Raw genomic sequence first — 20,305 nt, forward strand, 5'->3', positions numbered from 1 at the left:
TGACATGTCCCGGCTTTGATGCGGGCTCAGCGCCGGAGCCCTCATCAAAGCAGGGGAAATGTCTGATGACGGACTGTGTCCGTCATTGGACATTAAGGGGTTAAACATGAGACTATGATAATTTTAGACAATCATCTTGGTTATCTCATGCATAAATTTGACTTGCAACCATTTAGCATATGATTAGTTATGCAGATTTTTGTCATGTCACTGTATTGTTACTGTTTTGCTCCTGATCATGGAAAAATAATTTTCTTCCTGTATAATACAAAATACAACTTGTTCTCACATTCCCTAATAGCTAAGTGTGTTATTAGGTTGATTCCTATGTGAAAGGTCACTGGTTCAAATTGAGGAGCAGCCATGAAGAAGATTTCCTAAGAAAAGAGAAACCGCATCATCCAGCTCATCGATAGCTGTCTCTCAGCCAAGAAAATTACCAGAGTGCATTAAGTGAGCGCCATGAGAGTTGGAAGAATACAAAATGAAGACCCATCCATTCAGAAGCCAAGAGGTTCCTTGGTCTTCATGATGCTCTCTGTGCTTCAAACAGAACCCTGAGGCTGAGTGCAGACGGACTTTTTGGCCCTGCGGATTTTTCCGCGCAGAATGGAAGAAATCTGCAGGTCAAATGACCTGCATTTTTCCTGAGGATTTCTTCCATTTTTCCTGCGGTTTTCTTGTGGTTTTCCACTGCGGATTTCCCCCTGCGGATTTGGTGACAGGGGAGATGGAAAACCGCACAAAAGAAGTAACATTCTGCGTTTTTTGTACCGCAGGAAAACCGCGCGGAAAAATCTGCAGCGTCTGCACAGCGGTTTTTTTTTCCATTGATTTTAAGGCTACTGTACATCACAATGCGGATATGCAATGTTTCTGCACGGTAAAATCCGCTGCAAATCTGCATCGTGTGCACACAGCCTGAGGCTATCACAGAGCAGCTGCATTTATACGGAGACTTGATTACACACAGGTGGATTATATTTATCATCATTAGTCATTTAGGACAACATTGGATCATTCAGAGATCCACAATGAACTTCTGGAGTGAGTTTGCTGCACTGAAAGTAAAGGGGCCGAATAATATTGCACTCCCCACTTTTCAGTTTTTGAATTTCTACAAAAATTTAAAATAACCAATAAATTTTGTTCAACTTCACAATTGTGTTTCACTTGTTGTTGATTCTTCACCAAAAATGTACATTTGGCATCTTTATGTTTGAAGCATGATATGTGGGAAAAGGTTGAAAAGTTCCAGGGGGCCAAATACTTTTGCAAGGCTCTGTATGTACACACAACCCCTGGCAAAAATTATGGATTAATCGGCCTTGGAGGATGTTCATTCAGTTGATTGATTTTGTAGAAAAAATGCAGATCACAGACATGGCACAAAACTAAAGTCAATTCAAATGGCAAATTTCTGGCTTTAAGAAACACTAAAAGAAATCAAGAACAAAAAATGTGGTAGTTAGTAATGGTTACTTTTTTAAACCAAGCATAGGGGAAAAATTATGGAATCACTCAATTCTGGGGGAAAAAATTATGGAATCACCCTGTAAATTTTCATTCCCAAAACTAACACCTGCATCAAATTAGATCTGCTTATTAGTCTGCATCTAAAAAGGAGTGAGCAGACCTTGGAGAGCTGTTGCACCAAGTGGACTGACATGAATCATGGCTCCAACACGAGAGAGGTCAATTGAAACAAAGGAGAGGATTATCAAACTCTTAAAAGAGGGTAAATCATCACGCAATGTTGCAAAAGATGTTGGTTGTTCACAGTCAGCTAAGTCTAAAATCTGGACCAAATACAAACAACATGGGAAGGCTGTTAAATGCAAACATACTGGTACCGTCACTAGGCATTAAGGACACTGCTCTCTCCCTATCTCTCTGACCGCTCCTTCAGTGTTTTGTTCGCTGGCTCCACGTCATCTCCTCTTCCTCTCGCTGTCGGGGTACCTCAGGGCTCAGTCCTTGGCCCCCTTCTCTTCTCTCTCTACATGGCCCCAATTGGACAGACCATCAGCAGATTTGGCTTTCAGTACCATCTTTATGCTGATGATACACAACTATATACGTCATCCCCCGACCTTACCTCCGCTGTACTACAGAACGCCAGTGACAGTCTGTCCACAGTCTCCGTCATGTCCGCTCTCTATCTGAAACTTAACCTCTCAAAAACTGAACTTCTTCTGCTCCCGCCATCTACTAACCTCCCTAAATTTGACATTTCCCTCTCCGTGGGTGGCATTATAATAACACCCCGGCAGCAGGAACGCTGTCTGGGTGTTATGTTTGACACCAACCTCTCCTTCACATCCCATATACAATGTCTTGTCTGCTCTTGCCGCCTACACCTAAAGAACATCTCCAGAATTCGCCCTTTTCTCACCATGCAAACAACAAAAACCCTCACTGTAGCACTGATCCACTCCCGCCTGGATTACTGCAACGCTCTATTAATTGGCCTCCCCGCTACTAGACTTTCCCCTCTCCAGTCCATACTTAATGCAGCAGCCAGGGTCATCTACCTGGCTAATCGGTACTCGGACGCATCCGCTCTTCGCCAGTCCTTACATTGGCTGCCCATTCATTATAGGGTCCAATTCAAAGTACTTGTTCTCACCCACAAAGCTCTCCACAGTGCAGCACCCTCCTACATCTCCTCCCTCATTTCTGTCTATCGGCCTAGCCGACTGCTGCGCTCTGCAAAAGACTTTCGACTAACCTCTGCACTAATCCGCACCTCCCACTCCCGACTCCAAGACTTTTCCCGCGCTGCGCCAATCCTCTGGAATGCTCTACCCCAATAAATTAGGACTATCCACAATTTGCACAGTTTTAGGCGCTCTCTCAAAACACATCTATTCAGAGCAGCCTATCACATTCACTAATCAGTCATTTTATGTGCAAGTGTGAGTATGTAGCCCATTCACTATCTCTGTCCCCCACCTTCTCAAGATGGCTGGACCATCATTGTAAATACATCACTGTAAATACACACCTGTACTTTGTATCTCCCCCACCTCATTGTAGATTGTAAGCTCTCACGAGCAGGGTCGTCTTATTTTACTTTAATTACTGTATTGTTAACGTTGTTACTTATGACTTGTGTTTTGAAACTGTTAAACTGTAAAGCACTGCGGAATATGTTGGCGCTATATAAATAAAGATTATTATTATTATTATTATTACTGGTAGACCAAGGAAGACATCAAAGCATCAAGACCAGAAACTTAAAGCAATATGTCTCCAAAACAGGAAATGCACAACAAAACAAATGAGGAACGAATGGGAGGAAACTGGAGTCAGCGTCTGTGACCGAACTGTAAGAAACCGCCTAAAGGAAAAGCTAAACGAAAGCCATCATTAACACCTAAACAGAAAAAAACAAGGTTACAATGGGCTAAGGAAAAGCAATTGTAGACTGTGGATGACTGGATGAAAGTCATATTCAGTGACGAATCGCGAATCTGCATTGGGCAAGGTGATGATGCTGGAACTTTTGTTTGGTGCCGTACCAATGAGACTTATAAAGATGACTGCCTGAAGAGAACATGGAAAATTCCACAGTCATTGATGATATGGGGCTGCATGTCAGGTAAAGGCACTGGGGAGATGGCTGTCATTACATCTTCAATAAATGCACAAGTTTATGTTGATATTTTGGATACTGTTCTTATCCCATAAATTGAAAGGATGTTTGGGGATGATGAAATCATTTTTCAAGATGATAATGCATCCTGCCATAGAGCAGAAACTGTGCAAACATTCCTTGAAAAAAGACAAATAAGGTCAATGTCATGGCCTGCAAATAGTCCGGATCTCAATCCAATTGAAAATCTCTGGTGGAAGTTGAAGAAAATGGTCCAGGACAAGGTCTTAGGCATCGGGTTCCTGCAGCTGCACAGCGGGAATCCAGAGCCTTGCATCCTGCGGTCTCCCATTCTTCTCCGACCGCTCAGGAGCCTGCACGGCAATCTCGGCATCGCAGGCGCTCTGCTCAGAGCAGCTCTGTAGGACAGGTTATTGCTGCCACCTCTGGGTCAACAACAGGGCCAGACTGGGACTAAAATTCAGCCCTGGCATTTGAAGTTACACAGGCCCACTAGTCACATGGTGACTATATAATATCTTTGTACACTTGTAGGTTACAAGAAGTGAGAGGAGATTAACACGACTATATAACATGTAGTCACAGCTGTGCCCAGTATTTCAGCTCAGTCCTATTTATTGCTTTTAGGTACAGTACTCCTCCCAAAGCTCTGTCCCCTTTTGTACGCACGGTGACAGAATTCCTGGCAGAACTGCTATCCATTGGGCAACCAGACCTCCTGGTCATAGCCACCCCTATCATACCTCCCAACTTTTGAAGAAGGGAAAGAGGGACAAAGACTGCGGCGCGTGTTTGGGCCACGCCCCGGCCACATCCATTTCGCAACTAGTCACACCCATGTCCACGCCTAATCCCACCCATTTAGCACTGCTAATCACACTGACTGGTACTGAGGGCACAGTGGCTGGCATTATGGGCACACTGACTGGCACTAAGGAAGAGAGAAAACAGAGAGAGAGAAAAAAGAAAAAGGAGAGAGAAAGAAAGGAGAGCGAGAAAGAAAGAACAGAGAGAGAAAGTAAGAACAGAGAGAGAAAGTAAGAACAGAGAGAGAAAGAAAGAGGGGAAAGAAAGAAAGAACAGAGAGAGACAGAGAAAGAACAGAGAGAGAAAGTAAAGAAAAGACAGAAAGCACAGAGAGAAAGAAAGAAAGAGAGGAAAGAAAAAGAAAGAAAGAGGGGAAAGAAAGAGAGAGAGAGAGAGAGAGAGAGAGAGAGAGAGAGAGAGAAAGAAAAAAGAAAGATTAGAGAAAGAAAGAACACAGAGAGAGAGAGAGAGAGAGAGAGAGAGAGAGAGAGAGAGAGAAAGAAAGAAAATGAGGGCTCCGCTCCGTACACCTCGTACACACACGGCTCCGCTCCGTACACCTCGTACACACACGGCTCCGCTCCGTACACCTCGTACACACACGGCTCCGCTCCGTACACCTCGTACACACACGGCTTTGCTCCGTACACCTCGTACACACACGGCTCCACTCCGTACACCTCGTACACACACAGCTCTGCTACATCTACCCTGTAAACCCCTCCTGACCCCACGCATACTTACCTCATCCAGCACCATGACAACAGCACAGCAGAGTCTTGCAGACACCAAGAGGCAAGGAAGAGCGCACAGGACCTGTGATGAGGTCACAGGAGGGGCGGAGTCAGGGGTCACATGATCAGGGGTCTGGACAAAGGCTCCTGATCATGTGACCCCTGACTCCTCCCCTCCTGTGACCTCATCACAGGTCCTGTGAACAGAGAAGAGAGCAGGCAAGCGATGCTGTGCGTGGCTGCGGGGGGAGGTCTCATGCTACGGCGAGGATGGGGTGCATGGTGTCTTATTTCCCTGCAGTGCGGGAGGGTTGGAAACTATAACCGCCGTGCCCGCAGAGGGCCGGCGGCAGGAGCAACAGCCAGGCCAGTGGCCACATCAGCTGGCAAGTGGCCAGATGAGCAGGCGCTGCCGCCCGTGGCCCACATGACAGCGGCCCAGCGGGAAAATGCCCGGTTGGTTATATTACCAATCCGGGCTTGGTCAACAATAGCAGCGCAGGCTGCCCTGCAACAGACCACTCCAGTGGCTAAGTCCTCTCGTCACGCTACTGGGCATGCTTACGAGACGATCTCCCATTGGAGATCGGGAGTCATGTGCTCAGGTCCTTCTCCTGATCTGATTGATCCATCCCAGAGATCTGGAAGGTCCCGCACGGGTATAAAAGGTCTGCATGGCCGCTCGGCCATGCGCTAGTGTAGTCTCAAATTGCTACTGTGTGAATGATGATGGAGGCATGAACCTGCGAATGACTCATTAAGATCCCCTCCCTCTGATATTACGTGTGTGGATAGGGACTTAGCCTTAGAGTCAGCGCCAGTCAGTGGCATGCTACAAGCCACAGTGCTCATCTCCACAGAGCTAGCGTCCGACAGTGCGCCCTCCTGGGCATTGTCGTATAGCGGCTGAGTCAGTTGCCGCGCTGCGGTCAGCAGCACTTGTGGGCGTCCGCGCTCGCGACGCCGCACGCCCTGTAGGTCTAGACGGACACCGACCCTGTGTCTAGGGCCCGAGTCCTGTGACCATATACCGTGCGTGCACACTGCTGAGACCTGTGAGGTCAACAGGCTCGGCACTTATGTTAATGCCTTAAGGCGACTCTGAATATAACAGAGTACACCCAGTGCACACCGGGTGAAGTTCAACCCGTGTGCGATATACCACCATATTGTGCGTCTGCCATTATATAGCAGCAGTTTAACACCTCTGCACGATGGACCCCGGGCAGCGAACGCACTTTCTATTATTTTATATTTAGTGCGTTCCGCCGTCCCTAACATTACACTAGCGCCAGGGTCTGGCTAGTAATGGTGGACCTGCAGCAGCTACAGCGGTACATTCGGCAGCTGGAGAGCAGGTTGGCGGCTATTGAGAGCTCCGCCTCAGCTGCCAATGCGACAGTGGCCGCTGCTCAGGCAGTCGCAGAGGCTGTCTCACGCGTGTCCACACCCACGCCTATGCCGACAATAACCCGCCTCCCGTTGTCCGATAAGTTTTCCGGTGACAGCACCGCCTGCAGGGGTTTCATGAGCCAGTGCTCTATCCAACTGGAGTTACTGGCCCTGCGATTTCCCACAGAGCGGGCAAAGGTGGGGTTTATTGTCTCTCTCCTATCAGACAGGGCGTTAGAGTGGGCTACGCCATTGTGGGAGCGTGATGACCCCGTGGTTCAGGGCGCTGCTCAGTTCCTCACGGCTCTGAAGCAGGTCTTTTTGGGACCGCGGATCACGCACGACACCTCTCTCCAATTATTGGCCCTAACACAGGGGTCTCTCTCGGTCAGCCATTATGCCGTCCGATTCCGGACCCTGGCTTCCGAGCTGGAGTGGCCTGAAAAAGCACTCGTCCCAGTGTTTTGGAGAGGGTTAGCGGAGCATGTCAAAGATGCCCTAGCAACCAGAGAGGTCCCCACAAATTTGGAGGAGTTGATTGCCATCTCCACCCGCATTGACCTCCGGTTTATGGAGCGCGGGCTGGAACGTGCGCAATCCAGACGAAGGGTTAATTTGGCTCCCACCTTCTCAGAGCCACTAAGATTTCCCGCTCAGGAGCTTACACCTTCTGAACCTATGGAGGTGCCTCGCGCCGGCCCCAAGCCACGTCCGGTGCGAGGCTTCGCACGCTGTTACCTGTGCCGGCAGTTTGGTCACTCGGCTAGCTCGTGTCCTCTGCGGTCGAAAAAACGATCACGTCCAGTGGTCGTAGGTGGTGGTCTAACTAATATGAAAACCTTTTCCCCCAAACCAGTATTCCGAGGGACATTAGATAGCGGTGCTTTCACCTGGGAGGTAGAGGTCACGGTGGACTCCGGGGCAGAAGGAAACTTCATGTCCTCATCCTTTGCCAAAAGCACGCTATTCCGCTGGTACTACTGCCTCGTCCCTTGACCATCAGGGTGGTTGATGGTGCGCCTTTACCATCCCAAGTTACACCAGATAGCACCTCATGGTTTCTCAATCTCACCCTCTCACCACGAGACGTTGTCCCTGTTGATTTTGCCAGATGGCATCGACCAGGTGCTTCTCGGACTTCCGTGGCTCCATTACCATTCCCCTCATATAGATTGGTCTTCGGGGAGTATACTTGGTTGGAGCAAGGACTGTGAGAGAAGGTGCATGAGGGGCAGTGTTCAAGTAGCATCCATGGAGGTGCCCGCGGATCTTTCCGCGCTCCCTGGACACTACCAGCAGTACGCGGACGTCTTCTCCAAAAAAATCAGCGGAGCCGCTTCCGTCGCACCGTCCTTACGATTGCCCGATAGACCTATTGCCAGGCGCGGAGCCTCCTAGAGGTCGCGTGTACCCTCTATCTCTCCCGGAGACAGAGGCCATGTCATAATATATCTGGGAGAACCTGGCAAGAGGATTTATCAGAAAATCGGTGTCGCCGGCTGGTGCAGGGTTCTTCGTGCAGAAGAAGAGTGGGGAGTTGCGTCCCTGCATTGACTACAGAGGTCTCAACGCCATTACCGTAAAAAACAAATACCCTCTTCGTTTGACAGGTTGCGAGGGGCCCGGATCTTTACGAAATTAGATCTACGGGGGCGTACAACCTGATCCGCATACGCGAAGGAGACGAGTGGAAGACAGCCTTTTATACCAGGGATTGCCACTAGAAGTATCTGGTCATGCCCTTCGGCCCCTGTAATGTGCCTGCTGTCTTCCAGGACTTCGTAAATAACGTCTTTCGCGATATGCTCTCTACCTCGGTGGTGGTGGTCTATCTGGATGACATCCTCATCTTTTCTCCAGATGTGGCCTCTCACCAAGAGAGACGTCTGCAAGGTCTTCGACCGTTTGCGGGTGAATTCTCTCTTCGCCAAGCTGGAGAAGTGCCAGTTTGAGCAGGAGTCCTTGCCATTCCTGGGCTATATCATCTCGGCCCAGGGGTTGGCTATGGATCCTGCCAAATTGCAAGCGGTAATGGACTGGCAGGAGCTCCATTCTCTAAAAGCGGTGCAGCGCTTTTTGGGGTTCGTTAATTATTACCGCCAGTTCATTCCCCATTTCTCCACACTGGTAGCTCCTTTGGCCGCTCTCACCAAGAAAGGAGCCAATCCAAAGGTTTGGTCAGAGCAGGTCTCCATGGCCTTTTGATCCCTGAAAACCTATTTTGCTGGCGCTCCCATCCTCCACCGTCCCAATGTGGATAAACCCTTTATCCTAGAGGTAGATGCCTCGTCCGTTGGTGCAGGAGCAGTCCTTTTCCAGAAGGATGCTCAAGGTCGGAAGCATCCCTGCTTCTTCTTCTCAAAGACCTTCTCACCGGCGGAGAGAAACTACTCCATCGGGGACAGGGAGTTGCTGGCCATGAAATTGGCCTTTTCTGAGTGGAGACATCTCCTGGAGGGAGCCCGGTTTCCCTTCCAGGTGTACACTGACCATAAAAACCTGGTCTATTTGCAAACGGCCCAGCGCTTGAACTCTCGTCAAGCTAGGTGGTCGCTCTTCTCCCACTTCTGCTTCACCTTGCATTACCTGTCTGGAGAGAAGAATGTCCGTGCGGATGCTCTTTCTCGCTCGGCGGTCTCGGCGGAGGAAGAGGAGGCTGAGCCTCGGCTAATTGTCCCCACGGAGAGCCTGAGGACCATGGCTCCGGTCGCTCTTGAGGCAGTTCCACCGGGCAAGACCTTTGTCCCTCCTCGCCTGCGGCCGGAGGTCCTCGCGTGGGCACACGTGTCCAGGGTGGGTGGTCACTTTGGCATTAAGCGGACCACAGAACTCCTGACAAGGCCTTATTGGTGGCCACACATGGCTCGGGACACTAAAGAGTACACTCAAGCATGCGTCTCTTGTGCTCGGAACAGGTCCTCTAGGCAGAGGCCGGCTGGGTTACTGTATCCCTTGCCGGTGGCAGACAGAACCTGGGAGATGGTCGGCATGGACTTTGTGGTCGGCCTGACCAAATCTGTTGGCAGCACGGTCATCTTGGTGGTCACCGATCATTTTTCTAAAATGGTGCATCTGGTGCCACTCGCGCGGCTGCCTTCTGCTCGTGGTCTCGCCGCACTGTTCATAAAGCACGTATTTCGTTTGCACAGTATGCCAGACAAAATAGTCAGTGACCGAGGTCCCCAGTTTGCGTCTCGATTTTGGAGGGAGCTCTGCAGTATACTCAGTATCGAGCTCAATTTGTCCTCCGCATATCATCCCGAGACGAACGAGTTGGTTGAGAGAGCCAATCAAACTCTGGTCACATACCTACGACATTTGTCTCTGCCAGGCAGGATGACTGGGCATCCTTACTACCGTGGGCTGAATTTGCCCTGAATAACGCAGTGGCTGATTCCACTGGTCATACGCTGTTCCTTCTCAATTACAGCCAGCATCCGCGCGTCCCTGTCCCGATGCCAGTGTCTTCCACTGATTCCAGGGTGGCAGACTGGGCAGTGGAGGCTCGCGACATTTGGGATCGCACCCAGGATGCTATTCGTGCCTCTAAAGAGAGAATGAGTGCGTCAGACTACACACATCGGCGTCCCGCTCCAACTTTTGCCCCTGGCGACTTGGTGTGGCTCTCTGCGCGTCATATCAAGCTGCGGGCCGAGTCCTCCAAGTTCGCTCCGCGATACATTGGCCCCTTCAAAGTCCTCGAGCGCATCAGCTCAGTGGTCTACCGTCTGGCTCTTCCACCACACTTGGCCATCTCTGACGTCTTCCACATGTCCCTTCTCAAGCCTGTTCACATGGCTCGGTTTTCCGAGTCATCTGCCGGGACATCAGACCTCTCCTCGGATGAGTTTGAGGTCAACGCCATTGTGGGACGCAGGATTGTGCGTGGCATAAAAATTTATTTGGTGGTCATGGTCCTGAGGCCTGGACCTAGGAGCCAGTGGAGAATATCAACGCTCCGTTCCTGATCGTGGCGTTTGAGCGTACCGAGGCTCAGAGGGGAGGGGGTCAATGTTAGGCGTCGGGTTCCTGCAGCTGCACAGCGGGAATCCAGAGCCTTGCATCCTGTGGTCTCCCATTCTTCTCCAACCGCACAGGAGCCTGCACAGCAATCTCGGCGTCGCAGACGCTCTGCTCAGACCAGCTCTATAGGACTGGTTGTTGCTGCCACCTCTGTGTCAGCAATAGCAGCGCACGTTGTATTACCCGGTTGGTTACATTACCAATCTGGGCCTGGTCAACAATAGCAGCGCAGGCTGCCCTGCAGCAAGCTACTAAGTCCTTTCGTCATGCTACTGGGCATGCTCACGAGACGATCTCCCATTGGAGATCGGGAGTCACATGCTCAGGTCCTTCTCCGCTCGACCATGCGCTAGTGTAGTCTCTAATTGCTACTGTGTGAATGATGATGGATGCATGAACCTGCGAATGACTCATTAAGATCCCCTCCCTCTGATATTACGTGTGTGGATAGGGACTTAGCCTTAGAGTCAGTGCCAGTCAGTGGCATGCTACAAGCCACAGAGCTCATCTCCACAGAGCTAGCGTCCGACAGTGCGCCCTCCTGGGCATTGTTGTATAGCGGCTGAGTCAGTTGCCGCTCTGCGGTAAGTAGCACTTGTGGGCGTCCGCGGTCGCAACGCCGCACGCACGGTAGGTCTAGACGGACACCAACCCTGTGTCTAGGGCCCAAGTCCTGTGACCATATACCGTGCGTGCACACTGCTGAGACCTGTGAGGTCAACAGGCTCTGCATTTATGTTTATGCCTTAAGGCGCCTCTGTGAATATAACAGAGTACACCCAGTGCACACCGGGTGACGTTCAACCCGTGTGCGATATACCGCCATATTGTGCGTCTGCCATTATATAGCAGCAGTTTAACACCTCTGCATGGTGGACCCCGGGTGGCGAACGCACTTTCTATTATTTTATATTTAATGCGTTCCGCCGTCCCTAACACAAGGCTCCAACCTGCAAAGCTGATCTGGCAACAGCAGTCAGAGAAAGTTGGAGCCAGATTGATGAAGAGTACTGTTTGACACTCATTATGTCCATGCCTCAGAGACTGCAAGCTGTTATAAAAGCCAGAGGTGGTGCAACAAAATACTAGTGATGTGTTGGAGTGTTTTTTTGTTTTTCATGATTCCATATTTTTTTTCCTCTCAGAATTTAGTCATTCCATAATTTTTCCCCTATGCTTGGTTTAAAAAAGTAACCATTACTAACTACCACATTTTTTATTCTTGATCTAAAGCCAGAAAGTTGCCATTAAAAATGACTTTAGTCTTGTGCCTTGTCTGTGATCTGCGTTTTTTCTACAAAATTAAACAACTGAATGAACATCCTCCAAGGCCGGTGATTCCATAATTTTTGCCAGGGGGGTGTGTGTGTGTGTGTATATATATATATATATATATATATATATACACACATAGTGGTACAGCGGCAGTTTATATACATCTGAACCGATGTAAAAAAGGTATTTATGCATGAAAGGTGCGGGGTCAGGGGGAAGCAAAAGTACTAAGAGAATCCTTATGTGACACACAATTGAATGATATCATTATATGATATCTCAAAAAAGGGGTGACAGATTCCCTTTAAGCCCAACCCGTGAAAGGGGTGAGTCTGGGACCAATGGTTCTCCAATCTGGAGTATATTTATGTTTTTCCTTACTTTCTGTTAATCTGCTGTTTGCAACGTGACATTAAACCACTGAAATTGGACTTTGAGCCTGTGTGTTGCCTCGTTACTGCAGCCCTGCCAATACCTACCAGAGTGAATCCCTGCATATAAAATACACACACACTGTCATTACAGAACCCGACAGGATATGAGAGATGGTTTACATACAGTAAAACATTGCATATCCGTTAGATTTATATATAAATCCTTCACTAATAATGTTAGTAGTGTATGTGTGTTACATTTTGGAGCTGTATGTGCTAAATTAACCCCTTTACCCCAAAGGGCCAATTTTTACAATTCTGACCACTGTCCCTTTATAAGGTAATAACTCTGGAATGCTTCCATGGATCCCGGTGATTCTGACACTGCTTTCTCATGACATATTGTACTTCATGTTATTGGTAACATTTCATTCATATAACTTCCATTTATTTGTGAAAAAAATGGAAATTTGGCGAAAATTTCGCAATTTTCCAACTTTGAATTTTTATGCCCTTAAATCAAAGAGATATGGCACACAAAAAACTTAAGTAACATTTCCCACATGTTTACTTTACATCAGCACAATTTTTGAACCATTTTTTTTTTCTTAGGAAGTTATAACGGTTAAAAGTTGACCAGCAATTTCTCACTTTTACACCATTTTTTTTTTTTTTTTTTTTTTTTTTTTTTTTAGGGACCACATCACATTTGAAGTCACTTTGAGGGATCTATATGATAGAAAATACCCAAAAGTGACACCATTCTAAAAAATACTCCCCTCAAGGTGCTCAAAACCACATTCAAGAAGTTTATTAACCCTTCAAGTGCTTCACAGGAATTTTTTGAATGTTTAAAAAAAAAATGAACATTTAACTTTTTATCACAAAAAAAATTACTTCAGGTCCAATTTTTTTTATTTTACCAAGGATAACAGGAGAAATTGGACCCCAAAAGTTATTGTGCAATTTGTCCTGAGTACGCTGATACCCCATATGTGGGGTTAAACCACTGTTTGGGCGCATGGCAGAGCTCGGAAGGCAAGAGGCGCCGTTTGACTTTTTCAACTCAAAATTGGCTGGAATTTAGATCGGACGCCATGTCGCATTTGGAGAGCCCTTAATGTGCCTGAATAGTGCAAACCCCCCCACACGTGACCCTATTTTGGAAACTAGACCCCCCAAGGAACTTATCTAGATGTGTGGTGAGCACTTTGAACCCCCAAGTGCTTCACAGAAGTTTATAACGACCGGGCGTGAAAATAAAAATATCGTATTTTTTCAACAAACATGATCTTTTAGTCCCCAATTTTTTATTTTCCCAAGGGTAACAGGAGAAATTGGATCCAAAAGTTGTTGTCCAATTTGTCCTGAGTACGCTGACACCCCATATGTGGGAGAAAACTACTGTATGGGCACACGTCCGGGCTCGGAAGGGAAGTAGTGACGTTTTGGAATGCAGACTTTGATGGAATGGTCTGCGGGTGTCATGTGCGTTTGGAGAGCCCCTGATGTACCTAAACTATTGAAACTCCCCACAAGTGACCCCATTTTGGAAACTAGACCCTCCACAGAACTTATCTAGATGTGTGGTGAGCACTTTGAACCCCCAAGTGCTTCACAGAAGTTTATAACGCCTGGGCGTGAAAATAAAATCATTTTTTTCCACAAAAATGATGTTTTTGCCTCCAATTTTTTATTTTCCTAAGGGTAACAGGAGAAATTGGACCCCAAAAAGTTGTTTTGCAATTTGTCCTGAGTACGCTGATACCCCATATGTAGGGGTAAAACATTGTTTGGGCTCATGGCAGAGTTTGGAAGGGGAGGAGCACCATTTGACTTTTTCAACGCAGAATTGGCTGGAATTGAGATCAGATGCCATGTTGCATTTGGAGAGCCCCTGATGGGCCCAAACAGTGGAAACCCCCAATTCTATCTCCAACCCTAACCCCAACACACCCTAACCCTAATCTCAGCCCTAACCCTAACCCCAATGGGAAAATGGAAATAAATACATTTTCCTTTAGTTTTACTATTTTTCCCTAACTAAGGGGATTATAACGGGGGGGTTTGATTTACTATTTATGGCAGTTTTTATGTTTGGCGGCTGTCGCACGCTAAAAGACGCTTTTTATTGTAAAAATAGTTTTTGCATCACCACATATTGAGAGCTATAATTTTTCCGTATTTTGACCCACTGAGTCATGTGAGGTCTTATTCTTTGCGGGACGAGTTGACGTTTTTATTGGTACCATTTTTGGGCACGTGACATTTTTTGATCGCTTTTTATTCCGATTTTTGGGACGCAGAATGAACAAAAACCAGCGTTTCATGAATTTCTTTTGGGGGGTGCGTTTACACCGTTCCGCGTGCGGTAAAATTGATAAAGCGGTTTTATTCTTCGGGTCAGTATGGTTACAGCGATACCTCATTTAGGTCTTTTTTTATGTTTTGTCGGTTTTATGCAATGAAAACTATTTTATATAAAAAATAATTATTTTGCATTGCTTTATTCTGTGAGCTATAAATTTTTATATTTTTTTGCGGATGACGCTGTATGGCACTTTTTGTTCGGTGGTATGATAATAAATCATTATTTTTTGCTTCGTTTTTTATTTTTTAAAGGGGTTCGCTAAAGGGGTTAACTAATGGGATAGTTTTATAGGGCGGGTCGTTACGGACACGGCGATACCAAATATGTGTACTTTTATTGTTTTTTTTATTTTCAAAAAATGAATTTATTGGGGAATATTTTTTTTTTTTTTTTACTAATTTATTTAGCGATTTTTTTTTTTAAATTATTTTTACACTTTTTTTTTTTTAACTTTATTACATTGTCCCAGGTGGGACATCACTGTCCTGTGACAGATCGCTGTTCTGTCACATCACAGATCACTGTGACAGATCAGCGATCTGTCACAGGCATAGACGCAGACTTCCTCAAGCCTGCGCTTTGCAGGCAGTGAGGAAGTCAGCACCCTACAGGCCCCCGAAGGTCCCCGTCGCCATCTTGGATCCGGGGGCATGTAGGGAAAGAGCCCCCCACAGAAGCGCTGCACATTCCCGTGTACTATCCCGTCCCTGGGAATTAAGTCCCAGGGCACATGGACGGGATAGTACATCATATGGGATTAAGGGGTTCGCTAAAGGGGTTAACTAATGGGACAGTTTTATAGGGTGGGTCGTTACAGACACGGCGATACTAAATATGTGTGCTTTTATTGTTTTGTTTTTTTATTTCCAAAAAATGAATTAAGGAATTTTTTTTTTTTTTTTAATTTAGCGATTTTTTTATAAATTATTTTTACACTTTTTTTTTTTTTTAAACTTTATTACAATGTCCAAGGGGGGACATAACAGTCATGTGACAGATCGCTGATCTGTCACATCACAGATCGCTGTGACAGATCAGCGATCTGTCACAGGCAGTGCTGCAGGCTTCCTCATGCCGGCGCTTTGCAGGCATGAGGAAGCCGCCTCCCTGCAGGCCACCGAAGGTCCCCGCCACCATTTTGGATCCGGGGACCTGTAGGGAAGGAGGATCCCTCTGTGCTTCCCGGAGACCCCAGCAGCAGCGCAATGTTCAGTGCTGCTGCGGGGGTCTCAAGGAAGCACAGAGGGAGCCCCCTCCCTGCCGATGCTTCCCTAAACCCCCGGTACACTGCGATCGTGTTTGATCGCAGTGTGCCAGGGGTTATCGTGTCGGGGGAGGTCCGTGACCGCCCCTGACACATAGTGCCGGCTGTCAGCTGTGATAATCAGCTGACACCCGGTGGCGATCAGTGGCACTCACCACGTGAGCGCTGCTGATCGCTATGACGTACTATCCCGTCCATGGGCATAGGGGCCCGGGGCCCATGGACGGGATAGTACTTCAGATGGCAGAAAGGGGTTAAGTTTTCCTTTTATTTTTTTGAGCAGTGCATATATGAAACACAGAAGAACAGTATAACAAATGTATAAAAATACTCTTGTAAAAAAGTAACAGTAAACAGCAAGTGCTAGTAAAGATGATAAAAAAACAGGGTATTTGGTTGATACTTTTTTTGCAAAAATGTATACTTAGCTGCTCTACCAAACGTCAAGGTATACCCATATCAGAGCAGTCCCTAATCGATGTATTTAAAAACCTGACCATGTGTATGGTACCTATATTAGCAGGATTCAGTAAGGTAATGTCCGATGTGGACATGCTGTGTTTCAGTCTTTTGGTGGTGTGAACACTGTCCTACAGACTTGTTCACTGTGTGCATTGCCCATGTGTTTATATTCAATTGGTTTCTTGTTTCTGCGAGATTAGGGAGGTCTCCACCCCTCCCTTGTGGTCCGTGCACATATAGGGTGTACAGTACCATTATTCCCTATGGGAATAAAAACCAGCTGTGAAGATTTTTCCGCGCGGTTTTCAAACCGCAGAAAGAATTGACACGTCAATCCTTTCTGCGGATTCCGCTGCGGTTTGCCTCCTCCATTGTGGAGATGAAAAGCCGCATGGCAGAACCGCAGGCCAATCCGCAGGTAAAACCACAGGTCTTTTGACCTGCAGATTTACCTGCGATTTGGCCAAATCCGCACCCCCCAATCCGCAGCATGTGCACGTACCCACAAGCCGTCTTCTACAGCAGTGTTCCCCACCTCCATTCCTCAAGGCCCACCAACAGGTCATGTTTTCAGGATTTCCTTAGTATTGCTCAGGTGATAATTGCTTCACCTGTGCAATACAAAGGAAATCCTGAAAACATGATCTGTTGGTGGGCCTTGAGGACTGGAGTTGGGGAACCCTGTTCTACAGCGCATCCACATCGGACATTACCTTTCTGAATCCTGCTCATATAAGTACCATACACATGGTCAGGCTTTTAAATACATCGCAGCGCCAAAAGGGCGCATGCGCCGGCAAAAGCATACCAGCGCACGGCCTGAGTACCCAAAGCTAAATATACGGGACGCATGTCGCATGCAGCGTCATGCGCCCATAGGAGGAGCTGACCGGAGGGGGCGTGGCAGGGGCGGAGCTTAGCGGCAGCCATGCACTGCGCCTCATAACGCAAGTGTGAAAGTAGACTTAGGGACTGCTCTGATATGGGTATATCTTGACGTTTGGTAGAGCGGCTTAGTATACATTTTTTGCAACTGGACTGAGTTTGCTGAACTGAAAGTAAAGTGGCCGAAAAATATTGCACGCCCCACTTTTAAGTTTTTCAATTTCCACCAAAATTTAAAATAACCAATAAATTTCATTCAACTTCACAATTGTGTCCCATTTGTTGTTGATTCTTCACCAAAAATTTACATTTGGTATCTTTATGTTTGAAGCATGATATGTGGGAAAAGGTTGAAAAGTTCCAGGGGGTCGAATACTTTCGCAAGGCACTGAGTGTTTTCAAGAATGTTTGAGGCCATGGATCCATTATATGTCCATTTTGCAAGCCGGCTGTACGGATGCGATATGACTGTCACACGGATGCTTAGATGCGAGAAAATCGAATCCTCGCATTGCAAACGGATGACATACAGATGTTCAGGGAACATTTCTGCGATTCTCGTCTGTAGAAAATGGACCGTATTTTTATACGTTAAGTGTGACTCCTGCCTTATGATGTACATTGCCATAGTGAGATATTTCACCCGGCAATAATGGTTGGGATCGTTGTGTAGCCAAAGCCTTAGGCTGAGTGCAGACGTACTTTTTGGCCCTGCGTATTTTTCCGCGCAGAATGGAAGAAATCCGCAGGTCAAATGACCTGCATTTTTCCTGCGGATTTCTTGCGGTTTTTGTGCGGTTTTCCACTGCGGTTTTCCCCCTGCGGATTTGGTGCCAGGACAACCGCACAAAAGAAGTAACATGCTGTGGATTTTGTACCGCAGGAAAAATCTGCAGCGTCTGCACAGCGTTTTTTTTTTTACATTGATTTTAAGGCTACTGTACATCACAATGCGGATATGCAACGTTTCTGCGCGGTAAAATCCGCTGCGGAACCGCAGCAAATCTGCATCGTGTGCACACAGCCTTAAAGGGTTGACAGCTTCCTTTTTAATTTTAAACATGAACTAAATAAGATCCTAGGCCATCAATCTCCCATCTCCTCTTTGTACCCCTGCCCAGGTCCCTTACTAATAATTTAAGTGTAGACAGTGCAGGAATGCTCCAATCACTGGCCACAGGGGTGATGGGTTGGTAGTCCTTGTGCTATCGTTTGGCTGCAGTGGTCATGCAGGTTCCCTGATGGAGCGTCCGCTTCCATTAGCTTCACCTCTGCCTTTAGAGTATATTCACAATATACAGCATATTATGTATATAATGTTAGTCAAAAATTAAGTTTGCAATTTTTCTGCTGATATAGTTGCCATGGAGGCCTTACGAACTATATAATGGTCATAAGAACTGAGGATGTCGTGACAATGCAGGATAAGCAGGTGGCCATCACTGCTGGACTTAGAGGGGACACTGGTTCATTGACTTGTGCTGCCATCTAGTGTTCAGTGTGCACCTCTGCACACAGCACAAAGTCCCAGGGTACAGACATGTGCATTGAGTTAGGAGCGTCATGACATTTTTTTTGCTGGGCTACACCAAAATATTGCACATAATATAGACTGACTCTTCACTACATGCAACATCCATGCACAGCAGGAAAGAGGGTGCAGAAAAATATAGGTTCTGTCATCACTCCATTGTAGCAGACCCAAATTAATAAGTAGGTGGTCTTTTGGTTTAACTGATCTCCTGAAGCTAAGTGTTGGGGAATCGACTCACTCTCAGTTGGGGGGCCTTCTGTTTCTACATTGTTCCTGCACCCCAATACTGGAGACCCCCCCCCCCCAGAAAAGACCTTGCTGCAAAAGAGATATCCCCCACAATTGCCCCCGTACATTGGGGACACCCGACAAGACCTGCCATATAGCGTGGACACCGGACAAGACCCTCCGTATACCAGTAACACCCCACAAGACCCAACGTATACAGGGTACACCCCACAAGAGCAACCGTATACCGGGAACACCCCACAAGACCCTCCGTATACCGGGAACACCCTACAAGACCCTCCGTATACCAGGAACACCCTACAAGAGCTGCTGTATACCGGGAACACCCCACAAGACCCTCCGTACACAGGGAACACCCCACAAGACCCTCCGAACAAAGGGAACACCTCACAAGAGCCGCCGTATACCGGGAACACCCCACAAGACCCTCCGTACACAGGGAACACCCCACAAGACCCTCCGTACACAGGGAACACCCCACAAGACCTGCCGTATACCGGGAACATCCCACAAGACCCACCATATACTGGGAACACCCCACAAGACCCTCCGTATACCGGGAAGACCCCACTAGACCCTCCATATTTCAGGAACACCCCACAAGACCCTCCATATACTGGGAACACCCCACAAGACCCTCCATATACCGGGAAGACCCCACTAGACCCTCCATATTTCAGGAACACCCCACAAGACCCTCCACATACCGGGAACATCCCACAAGACCCACCATATACTGGGAACACCCCACAAGATCCTCAGTATACCGGGAACACCCCACAAGACCCTCCATATACTGGGAACACCCCACAAGACCCTCCATATACCAGGAACATCCGACAAGACCCTACGTATACCAGGAACACCCCACAAGACCCTCCATATACTGGGAACACCCCACAAGAGCAACCGTATACCGGGAACACCCCACAAGACCCTCCATATACCAGGAACACCCCACAAGACCCTCAGTATACCGGGAACACCCCACAAGACCCTCCGTACACAGGGAACACCCCACAAGACCTGCCGTATACCAAGAACACCCCACAAGACCCTCCATATACTGGGAACACCCCACAAGACCCTCCATATACCGGGAAGACCCCACTAGACCCTCCATATTTCAGGAACACCCCACAAGACCCTCCACATACCGGGAACATCCCACAAGACCCACCATATACTGGGAACACCCCACAAGATCCTCAGTATACCGGGAACACCCCACAAGACCCTCCATATACTGGGAACACCCCACAAGACCCTCCATATACCAGGAACATCCGACAAGACCCTACGTATACCAGGAACAC

At 47.6% G+C, this 20,305-nt stretch overlaps 1 protein-coding gene across 4 annotated transcripts in view; it reads right to left on the minus strand.

Moving 5' to 3' along the window:
* RALGDS (ral guanine nucleotide dissociation stimulator) overlaps positions 1-20,305 on the minus strand; it is a 231,533-nt gene that overhangs the window by 209,973 nt on the left and 1,255 nt on the right. The gene's annotated exons all lie outside the window — the stretch shown is intronic.

This window comes from Dendrobates tinctorius, unplaced genomic scaffold (assembly GCF_039654945.1).
Source record: "Dendrobates tinctorius isolate UK_male_01 unplaced genomic scaffold, ASM3965494v1 ptg000231l, whole genome shotgun sequence".
Taxonomy (NCBI): Eukaryota; Metazoa; Chordata; class Amphibia; order Anura; family Dendrobatidae; genus Dendrobates; species Dendrobates tinctorius.